Source organism: Leptopilina boulardi, unplaced genomic scaffold, assembly GCF_019393585.1.
Source record: "Leptopilina boulardi isolate dan_hultmark-lab unplaced genomic scaffold, ZJU_Lbou_2.1 LbouV2_38, whole genome shotgun sequence".
Classification (NCBI taxonomy): domain Eukaryota; kingdom Metazoa; phylum Arthropoda; class Insecta; order Hymenoptera; family Figitidae; genus Leptopilina; species Leptopilina boulardi.
Window position 1 is genome coordinate 2561051 of NW_026137951.1, and position 12987 is coordinate 2574037.

The window sequence follows — 12987 nt, forward strand, 5'->3', positions numbered from 1 at the left end:
ATAAAAATTACCGACATAGAAATCTACATTACCGACTGATGGTAAAACAGTCGGTAATTTTTTATATATTATCATTTTTCTGCTTTTACCATCAGTCGATAATGTTATTAATGTCTTTGTTATCAAGTACCTTAGAAACTGCGTGTGGGATTGATTTTTATATAAACAAATGTTTGAACCTTGTATTTAAAAAAATATTACTTTTTTCAATAATATTGAAGTTTTTTTTTAACATTTGTGGTCCCCTATGTTTAATATTTAAAAAGTGCCATACGGCATTAAAAATAGACCAAATATTCTGTAATTTAAGCGCATATAGAGGTTTTTTAAATTAAATCTATTCTGGCGGCAGAGGGGGTGTTTTTTGACAAAAGAATGCCCCATATTTATTATTCTCAATTATATTTTTTGTCATTGCTTCTAAAAAAATTTGTTATTGAATTAAGAAATATTTTTTGATATTTGTTTCAATATTTTATTAATTCAAGAAAATTTTACTAATTTGAAGAAAAATTTTCTTAAATTAAGAAAATTAATAATCGATCAAATAGAAACAAGTAAATGATTTTTTTTGAATCAATGATACTTTTTTTCAGTATAATTATATATTTTTTCTATATTTAAATAAATCAGTTAATAAATTTCCACAATTCATAATATATAAATAGAGAAAAATTTCAAAAAAATAAAAAAACGAGCCACTAATGACTGTTTACGTATATGAACCGAGTCAATTAACATTCTTCATTGAAGGAAAATTAAAATGAAAAAAATACAATCGATCATTGCCCCAGTGACAAAGTGTCCCTGGACTGTGTTGTAGTTCTATGCCTTTACCTTGAAAATATTCAAGACAAATATAGAGTCGAGTACGTATATATATATATATATATTCATGGACTGTTATATCTGTTTACATATGTATATATTACATATATATACCAACATATAATAACGTTGGCTATATTGACATCTTTTCAATGCACACATATATATTGCAAAGAAATGCAAACCGGCACTACAAACAAATATTCAATAAATGCCTCCTTGAACTGAATTGAGTTCATGAACCTGGCGTTTACGCCGATTATGTACATGTGAGGCCGCAAATGAGATTAAGAAGCTATTCTTCGTATACGCGCGCAACGACATATTTGCAATGACAGTTGCGTTTCTCTTCAATAGGAAATGACGATAAAAATAAGTGCAATCTTTTGTCATCTTCAATATATAGACTTGGCTTTACTTCAGTGACAATAAAATTTTATGTAACGACACAGAAATAGGTATAATTTTTCCTACAATGTCTTTTTCCCCTTCAATATTTTCTTTTTTTTTTTTTTGAAAAAGAAGAAAAAGAAGAAGAAACTTTCTGAGATTCAATATCGGATAATTTTACGAGTGGAAAAGTTTTGATAACAATTTTACTATAAGTAAAACGTTATTTTTGATCACGATTATACGAATTTGAAGACAATTTTTCAAAATTCAAAATGGCGAATTCAATATGGAGGAAGAATATTTTAAATTCGTTGTATTTACCTGAAACTCCCAATATTAAGGAGTAACAATAAAATTTTATATAACGGCACAGAAATAATTATGTAATTTTTTATACAGTATATTTTTCTCAGCGTAATATTTTCTTTTTTCAAAAAAAAGAAGAAGAAGAAGAAACTTTTCGAGATTCAATCTCGGTCAATCCCAGGTGAAAAAATTAACGTTACTAACGTTACTAATGTTACTAACGTTAGTACCTATAAAAAAATTAACAGTTTCTAAAATATATTTTCATACAGAAACTTTGCCACTACTTTCCCATTACAACTTTCACTTCCACTTAAACTTTTTATAATTTTCATTCCCATTTCCACTTATATACTTTTTCTAATTCTCATTCACACTTCCATTCTCACTTCTACTCTTTCTAATTCTCATTCCCACTTCACTTCCACTTTTTCTAATTTTCTTTCCCATTCCTATTTCCACTTCCAGTTTTTTATATTCATTGCCACTACCACTTTTTCTAATTCTCATTTACACTTTCACTTCCACTTGTTCCAATTTTCATTCCCATTTCATCTTCCACTTTTTTATTTTCATTACACAACTTTTTTATATTTTCACTCCCACTTCCATTCCTAATTTTTTAAATTTTCATTATCACTTTCACTTTTTCTAATTTCCATCCATGGTAATTAAAAAAAGTGAAAATGGTTGTGTAAATGGAAATTAGAAAGAGTTTTAGTCGAAATGGCAACAGCTAATGAAAATTAGAAGTGGAAAAAATGGGAGTAGAAGTGGGAATAAAAATTAGAAAAAGTGGAAGTAGTAATGAAAATAAAAAAGTGAAAGTGGAAGTGAAAGTGGAAATGAGAATTAGAAAGAGTGGAAGTGCGAATGAGAATTAGAAAAAGTGAAAGTGGAAACGGTAATGAAAATAAAAAAGTGGAAGTGATAATAGAAATGAAAATTATAAAAAGTGCGGGTAAGAACATTAAATACTTCCTGGTGGTCGATTTTCGACAAGTTTCTGCAAAAATACAATTTAGAAACATTTTCTTAATTTTTTTATAGGTACTAACGTTAGCAACATTAGTAACGTTAGTAATATTAGTAACGTTAGTAATATTAGTAACGTTAGTAATATTAGTAACGTTAGTAATGTTAATTTTTCTACCTGGGATTTTACAAGTGGAAAAAATTTAATAACAATTTACAAAATAAAACAAATTATTTTGGATCACGATTACGAATTTGAAGTAAATTTTTCAAAATTCAAAATGGCGGAAGAATTATTTTAAATTCGTCAAATTTATTATTATTTCAGAAATTTTTTTTATATTATTATTATTATTATTTATTTATTTATTTATTTAATTTTAAATTTATTTTAATTTATTTAAATTTATCGAATTTATCATTTTAATTTGAAGTTTTCGTCATCACTATATAATTACGAATTTAATTGTCAGATTCGTAAAATTTATCATTTCTTCTAAAACTATTTTTTTTAAATTTTTTTCCAGTAAATTTAATTTGATAAATAAAATAGATAAAAAAAACAAACAATAAATCATTAAATAATAATTATTTAAATATAGTCATAAATAAAAATTATACATCAGAACAAAAAAAAAACAAAAATAATCGGAAAAAAAATATTCTTTCAACAAGACGATCTTTCGGCAATCAAAGAAAGGGCTTTTCTCGTGTGCGGTATTGGAAAGATTCTTGAATATACCACTGGGAATCTGACTCCTGACGAAAGAAGCTCAAGGGTTATCAAAGTAGGAAGAAAGAAAAGAGGGAAATCATCCCTCGTTAATGCCAAAGTAATGACTGGGGTAGAAACTCACCGAGGACCCTTCTGTAACGGTCCATCTATATATATCGGAAGAAGAAAAGCGTGCCCACTCTTATAAAGACTCGTGTCAATCATCATCATCACGAGAAGTCACGAGGTCAAGCATAAAGACAATTTATGATATTTATATATCTATATATATATATCTGTATAGATGACAACCATATCTAATATCGAATTAAATCCTTCATTCACACTATATATATTTATATACATATATATATATGTAAATTTCTTCTATTTTGAATATGCGTCAATGACAAGGGATGTTATTATAAAAAACCGATCGATGATTAATTTTTTTTTTTTTTTTTTATTTTGTAGAAACTGCGATGCCACATCCGGACATTCCCATTTCCTGTCAGGAATTGCCTAACTTACATATTTCCCAAAGACATAGGTAGGGGAAATTTTCAAAGGTAAAATAGTCACGCGAACATAATTCCCTGTTTAGATTCGAGTTTCTTAGAAAAAGATATATATATATATATCTTTAGGGAGTCCCTATTCGTTATTAGATATATTGACTATTATTGATAATAGTAACCTGTCTGCACGAGATAGACAATTTTTTTTGGTATTTAATTAATACACTAAAAAAAAATTTATTTCATTCAAATATATATTTGACTATTATCGAATAAAAATAAATATTTACTTGAACCAAATATACACAGAAAATTATAAGGTATTAAAATAAGCTGCAACTCTTATTGTTTTAATCCAATTTTGCTTTATTTTAATACCAAAATAGATTAAAATAAGCAAAATTGGATTAAAATAATAAGCTTTGTAGCTTCTTTTAATGCCTTTTAATTTTCTGTGTAGCTTTGTAGTCCTTTCGTTTATAAAAATTTTCAAAGTGGCGGAAACAAATTTTTTTCTATATAGAAACATGCACCAAAAAAAAAATAATCTTAAATTTAGAGGAAAATTCCTCTTCTAAAATCCTCTGAATATTTCCTCTTAAAGTACGAATATTCCATTTCACTGTAGAATATTTTTATTCTTTGTTGTAATGGAACAGTGATAAAAGGAGTACTTTTGCATTTTCCTCTTCAATTACGATTTTCCTGTTTAAATTTAGTATATTTGAAAAAAGGAAAAGTTACATTTTTTTCCTGTTTGACATTTGCGCTTTTGTTTTTCGAAACTGTCAATTTTCGTATTTTGTCATAATAGTGTTGTGTTATAAATCGAATGACCAAAATGGAAAAGAGACTCGAAGATTTACTAAATGATTTAAATCTGGGTGGATATATTGAATGGAGGTATAAATGAATCTTCATTTCTTACTAATTTTCTTAAATATTTGCGTCGAACTTCTTTGATATTTGTAACTGGCTATAGCATTTTTTATTATTATTGTAATTAAATCTAATGTATTTCAGCTCAGCAAAAAGCAAGAAATTTTTTTCAGAAATGTTTATAATTAAAAACCAATATTTCATTCTTTATTCCAGGAATCTATTATAATTTACCTTTTTTGAATGTAAATAATTAAATCTTATTAAATATTTATTATATTATTCAAATTTAAAAAAATTATTGGTTCTCTTGACATTAATAACACTAGGAATTTTTTTTTGTTGAGGTTTTGATATCAAAATTTAATTCAATGTGTCAAAACTGTACTTTATTATTATCAATACATAACCATTATTGTCTAACAATTTATTCAAAACCTGTGTATTACGGTTATTTTCAACTTGTCAAAATATTAGAATATTATTCTTCCTTTAAGAGGATTTTTTCGAGAGGAAAATCCTTCTAAATTAAGATTATTACTTTTGATACCAAAATTAAGAGGAAAATATGCATTACATTTAGAGGAATCCTCTAGAATGAAGATTACTTTTTTTAAGGTGTGTTATATGAGATCCTGATCAATTGTCCGGATGTATGTGTGTGTGTGGATCCCTTTTTTGTTTAGAAGATAACTTGAACAGGTTTTAATGGATTTAGATAAAATTTGGTAGGCTCATTTATCATATTAATATCTCAAATCTGACCAAAGGATTTTAAAAAATACCCAAAAAAAAAAAATTTTTTTTTCCAAAAATTTTTTTTAATTGAAAAAAATGTTTAAATAGAAAAATTTAAGGTTATATATAATAAAATCGTATTCCTTACGTCAAGACAAATCGATTGGTATATATAAAGTTTAGTTTCAATTTAAATTTAAAGAATTAATGAAAGTTAAAAAATCAAAAATTCATATTTTGGCAATAAAATTTTGTGATTTTTTATATTTGAAGTTTATATATGAAATAATTGTATTCCTTGCATGAAAACGAATCGATTGATATATATAAAGTATACATTTGAGGTAAATTTAATAAATTAATGAAAGTTAAAAAAAAAAATTCCCATTTTAGCTGAAAAATTTTGTATTTATTTAAATTCAAGTTTAAATATAAAAATAATTGTGTTCCTTGCATTGAAACAAACCGATATAATTGTAAATAATTATAAATTATATATTATTTTTCTTTAATTTTCAGAAATTTCAGCTAAAATGTGAATTTTTGATTTTTTAACTTTCATTAATTCTTTAAATTTAACTCAAATTTATAGGTACTCAAATGTTTATATTATTATTATTATATTATTTTTGTATGTTTATTTCAATGTTAATGCTTTCTCCACAAGGAAGCAAATTTTTTTTTGCTGAAAGTAAAGAGGAAGCAAAATGTTCATGTAATGAACATCTGAATTTGCAACTTTTTTTCAGATATAGCAAAAAATTAATTAGCATTTAACTATATGGTAGAGAATTTTCGTTCTAAAAAAAATTAAAAAGTCCAGTAAGTTAATAAGAAAAAATTCTAAAAAAAAATTCTTTTTAATTACTAGAAAATGTTTTAAAAAAATATTTCAACAATTTAAATGAGAAATTTTTAAAATAGTTTTATAATTATATCGATCAAAGGGTTTTATATATTAAAAGGGTGATTAAATCCGGGAAGAGAGAGAGAGATGGGGTTTTAGGTATTTTGACAGGTGCAATGGGGAAACTTCATCAAACTTATCAGGGAATAGTATAATTTCAAACGTTTACTGTAAATTCACAAGTTTGTAATTAATCTGTAACTTCCATGTTCATATTGCTAATGAAAAAAAATTCAAATTAATTAATATATATATGGTAAATTACATAATATGTTTTATGTAAATTTTGTAAAAATTTCAAAACATATTATCATTATTGTGAAAATAAATCTTGTAATGTTTATTATGGATTTGTAATAGAAATCTCCTTATACGAAGAAAATCTAAATTAGAATCGCGATCCCAGAAAGACAGATATGGTGCCTCTCGTATACTCACGTGTTTTGAATTTTAAATTTTTTAGCAATCGTTTTGAAAGTGAATCAGTTTTCATATATATAATAATTATTTTTATGTTAATAAAATTTTCAAAAATGAAGATTAAATTAACGATTATAAAATTAGAATCTGATAAAATGTCCAATTTTCTATGATAAAAAATAAATGAATAAAAATATTTTTTTTCAAAAAACAATGGTTTGATTTTTCTTTTAATTTTTTTTCTTTTTTTTTTTTTCATACAAAGTTCATCCGCCATCTGGTGAAATAAACCAATAACATAATCCACAAAGTGCCGCACCGTATGCGACATGGTTTTATATTTTACACAACGAACGAGTTAGAAAATTGTAGTACGGCTTCCACCTGCTTTCATATAATAACGGAAGGGACCCTATTTCTCTGACCAAGTCTCCTCTTAATCGTAAACAACGATATCGATGATCAAACGCAATTAGCTAACCCCTGAGCATAAAGGGTTGGATATATATTTATTCCATATATATATATATATACACACAAACGGGGGTAATAATATTGTAGGAAGTCTCCTATTATTTAGGCATCACCCAATGCAAAATTGCACAACTTATACTAAAAAAAGGACCTGTTTGTGCAGGTGTTATACATCACAGTTGGTATCTCAAAAATCATTGGCGTTAAAATTTTCAGATTTCATCACTGATTGAAATTTTTTTTCATTTTAATTACAAAAATTTTGGTTTCAATTTTGAAAAGAAAAAAAAATTTTTTTAAAATATTTATTAAAACATAATTTTATAAACTTTATTTAAAAAAAAAAAATCTAGTAATAGAAAATTAAAATCGAGGTCAATTTTATTATGCAAAATTCTATATATTAGAATCAATATTTTTTATAAGAATGAATCAACAATGACTCATCTATATTAGTGAGAATCCATTAAAAATTCAGGGTAATCAAAATTATTGATTTATTTAATGAAAACATTTAACACTATACCTACTTTCAAAGATATAATAAAAATTGGTTTAAATTTTTCTCTTCTAATTTAATTATAAATTTTCTTGTTTTTCTAATTTTAAATATAATTTTTTAATTTTAGATTTAAAAAATTAATTTTTTTGCTACTAAACAAAATTTGATTGCGTTCATAAAATTTTCTTTTTTTTTGATATAAAACAAGAAAGAATTTTAACTTTAAATTCAAGTTAACTCTTCTCGGTATGTATGTATACACAAAGAAAGCTATAATCATAAACTTGGTATCAGACAATAAGGTTAGTGAGGGGTTGTACCAACGCGTAGTAAAACTAAAATTGAAGGGGTGTGGGCTGAGTCGTGAACTTAATGGAAAATTGTATATCGCTAGAATCCCCGGGTTTTATAAACTAGGTCGCTGCAAACCATCTGTAACGGAAATTTACGTCACTGCCAACAAACAAACAAACAAACAAACAAAAAATCAAAAAACAACCTCTATATCATTGTCTAATTACACACACACATATATTATGGCTAAACACGGGAAATATATATGTGGCAATTGTCCCCTCTTCACTAGATTAAAAAAGATAAATATATAATTTTAAATGCACACATCTGTGTTTAAAGATTTACAACCTGTCTCTTGATTATTCGAGCATTTACTCTAAAAATTCCCCCAATATATATACATTAAAGATGCATAAAAAAAGGATGTTACTAATTATTGTCGCATTAAATTATATACAAATACATTTTTCCTTACAAGGAAAATTTTTTTGTGAAATTAATATTATTTTTTTTTTTATAGCTTTATTCAAGAAAAAATATTCAGGCCGAGGTGTAGAATATAAAATTACAATAATCATTTGCGGTTATTGTTTTCTATTTATAGAGAAACGGGTAAAAAAAAATTAAATTAGTCATCCATGACTAGTTTAAATAAAAAAAATTTTTTTTTTTAAATTCCTCTAATTTATATACTATAAAATATAAAAGAAGAAGAATTATGGTAAGTGTGATTATTATGAAAATGAAATGATTAGATAAGAAAAATGAAATAAATCAAAATCCATTAATCAACAGTGATTGAAAAAAAAATCAGCTGTGCGGTCAAAATAGAGAATATTTTTTCTGGTTTAAAAATGATGTAACCTTTATAATATTTTTAATGAACGAGATATTTCGTCCTCGAGAAAATTTTTTTTTTTTTGGAACAAAGAACGACAGCTGTTATTTGTTCAATGTGTTTGCTATATAGTTTCTAACGAAATCGAGAGAAGAAAAGAGTATCTCACTCTTCCGGCGACTGTAATTCTCCATACTTCCTTTTACTCTGTTTTGTATATATATATACGCACTTGGATCATTCTTCTCTCTTGTGTTTAGGCAAAAATTTATATATATATATATATATAAATTCATTTCCCTATCAATTTCCAGCTCGATGATTATCAATGGGTTTCCAGTATAAATTAAGAACAAGGTCATGGGGAAATAACTATCCGGCTATTTGTGGTTCCCGAAACCAAAGACCTTGAGAATATAATACTCGTTATTAATTAATTTACGACAACCTTGTCATTAAAATTTCATATAAAATAATTAGTCTTTTGTATTAATATCTCAAAAAATATTTATAATAATAATAATAATAATAATAATAATAATATCATTTTATAATAATATAATATACACCCAGGAAAATGATATATTTATCTCATTGCCAAATAAATATTATTAGGCTTTGAGACAAATATATTTTTATTTCATTCAAATAAAATATTTCTCTAGATGTAATTAAAAATTATCATTTTTTAGTTTAGGTCAGAAATCCAAATTTTGAAATTAAAGATTAGAAAAAATTCCTTCTTTCAATCATATTTATTAATTAATTATCTCGACGTTTCGATGGTAGCCATCATCCTTTTTTCAAGAGATTACAAAATCTAAAAAATAATTTTTATTATAATTTATAAGTTTCAACTTTTAAATTATAAAAATATGCTTTACCACGTATATGTATTTTCTCAATTTTCTTTTTCTATTAAAAAAGATTTCAAAACATGTCACATGTCATTTATAAATTATAATAAAAATTATTTTTTAGATTTTTTAATCTCTTGAAAAGAATGGTGGCTACCATCGAAACGTCGAGATAATGAATTAATATAAATATGATTGAAAAAAGGAATTTTTTCTAATCTTTAATTTCAAAATTTGAATTTCTGGCCTAAACTAAAAAATGAGATAATATAATATCTAAATCTAAAAAACAAAATTTCTTCAAAGTATAATTAAAAATTGGATAATATTTATAATTAATTAAAAATTAATTATTAATAAAAATTATTAATAATATATTATATATTAATTAAATAAAATTATTATTATATAAATATTAAAAATTAATTAATAATGTAATTAATGGAAATTTTGACGTTTTGTAATCCAATGTAATTATAAAATAATGATAAAATTTTGGAAAAACAAAAAAACTCGAAAACCTCGGACTAACAATGTTTATTTATTTTTTTTTTTTTTTGGACTTCGTTATGAAAGCAAGTCAGAGCTCGTTTCTCTTGATTTCGAGAAGCAATCGAAAGTTTCTAGACGCCTGGGATGGTTTCTACACTACTTTGGGTCTCAAGGGTAGTGTATAGGGAAGTCCCTTATGTGAGGCATTCCAATTCCTGACACCTTATATACTCTTTCGAGGCCTGATAAATGCGATGGTTTTCCTTTCAGGATGTCTAATTTACCGAGATGTGATTTTCGCTATACAGCAAATTACTTTTCGGCTAAAGAAAAAGTCGGCAATTTTCTATATATATATATATATATTTTTTTCTTTTAACGGTGCATTTGTCATTGCCACAACAATATAACGAAGATATACATTCTTCTTGTATATATATCTTCATGGAGCATCGTTCATCGTTTGCTGCATTTATTCTTTGAAACTATTCATATTTTTCTACACACAAGAAACTTTATAATACTCATCAAGATTTGTGATTAATGTCTCCAAGTATTTTGAAAACAAATGAAATAGTATTTTGCAAAATTTTTTTTAAGAAATATTTTTCAAATATTAAAATATTTGAATTGGAAGAATTTTTATCTACGAGACATATATATCTAAAGAAAAAAAAAAAATTCTACTAAATTTCATACTCATAAAATTCCTATTGAAATGAAAGTCACTTTTTGGACATTTACACGAATCCTATTTTCCACGGAAATGAGAAATGAAGTTATTTCCATGGTTTGAGAAAAATGGTCCAGAGATGAGTATAAAGATATATATTCGAATATGATATCTTATTCGTTTCTGAAAAATGGTGCACTTTAAAACACAGAATACTTTGTCTATTTTTGCAATCTTTTTTCAAATAAAAATTCGAATCTCAATTTTATTGCCAACAAAGGAAATTAGATGTAATACATATTTTTAGAAATTTCACAAAATAGAATAAAAAATAAGCCTGGATTTTTGTTTTATTTCATCCATAATTTAGGGTTAAATCTTCAAAAATTATATGTTCTCGGTTCTTATATTTCAATGACTTTTTTTTTTTACTAAAATGTTGACGAAAACACACATCACCCTTCGCAAAAGCCTTTGAAATAGAGTTCCGACTATATTACATGATTTCAAACGGATCGTAATGACCTGGAAATACTTCCCTCTCTATCTTTCTTTCTTTTTTGAAAGAAAGATGATACAGAGCCAAAGTAAACTCCAGAACAAAATGTTCTCTCTTCTCACTTAAATTATAAATCTCAAAGACGAACAAACATGTGTAGGGGGAAAAAAAATTCTTCTAATCGAAAAACAATTTAATTTTGAAATAAAATTTATTTAAAAAAAAAATTCATTTGATTTTCAAAATTTGAATTAAAATAAAGTTCTAAATTTACGAAATTTCTGCTGTTCAAATTTTTATTCTATTGACGATTATTTCCTTCAAATAATTCACAAAAAATCTTTCTATAAAAAATGGAATTTTTAAATTTTAATTCATATCATTTTCCATTTGTTTCTATTCTGAAAATAAAACGTAGCTCCATATGACTAATCACTTTCTTTCATCTCTTAATACCAGCTTCCGCGTATTTTTTTTCCCCCCTCTCTCTCTCTCTCTCTCTCTATCTCACTATAAATTCGACGCAACAATTTCAACGTCGATTAACTATGATTCATCGTGAAAATTTTTTTAAGTTTCAACCCAAACAATTCATGACAGTGTATTTGCAAGATCGTATTTTTTTTTCACCCGTCCCTCGTGGTCCAGATATAAGCATCAGACTCCCAAAAGCAGACTTAAAGTCTTTAAATTTTAATCCCAACGACGCCATATAGCTTCGTGTGCGGATCGTAAAAGTTCGTTTTAGCGGGTGCGTTTCAACGATATTTCTAAAAAAGGAAGACCAACACATTTTCAACTCTTTTATGATCTTGCAAAATAAAAAAAAAAAAAAGAAGAAAAAAAAAAAGGTCAGACACGTGTTTCTCAATTCCTGAATTCTCAAGAGGCTTTAACCGAATATCGTTCAAGGTCTATATGCAAAAGGGGCAAAAAAAAAAAAAAAAATGTATAATCATTCGTTTTGCACAAAAAAATAAGTCTCTTCGCGGTTTGACCTACATTTTATATACCCTCCAATCTGCGACTGTTGGAGATGAAAGCACAATGACGCTATTCACATATTTACTAAATTCATTGAAAGAGTTGTGTAAATCTGCGACGGTTATACCGAGAAGGAGGATTAAAAATTTATGAGGCTACACATTTTGCGGCACTTTAAAAAAAAAAAAAAACCAGAGTTAAGGGATTCTTTACAATTACGTCACAAGTATTTTTATTTTTCCCCTTATGAAAAGTGATAATTATTATAACAATCAAATTTAATGAAAAACATATAAAGAATTTAAAAATGTATACAAAAATAACAGAAAAAAAAATTCGAAATCTTAAGGACGATCAACAGCTTAAAAATAATGGAAATTCAAGAATTTGAAAATATATGTCGTTAAAAGTAATGATAATGATTCAATGTTTCCCTTTGTTTCATAAACCTATTATCTTGACTTATGTTTATCATTATCGCAGATCGTTTTTTTTTTTTGTATAATAAAAACCTTCGTGACTTTTCGTGTAATTTCCGTAATATGCGGGAAGCATTAAACATTTAAAAATTTAATAATCTTCGCAATTTACACAAAAAAAAATTTTTTTTTTTTTTTCAATATGAATAATTCATTTGTACCTTGTGCCCTCAGCGATATTATATTTTTAATTCGTCCTTCATGTGTAATATT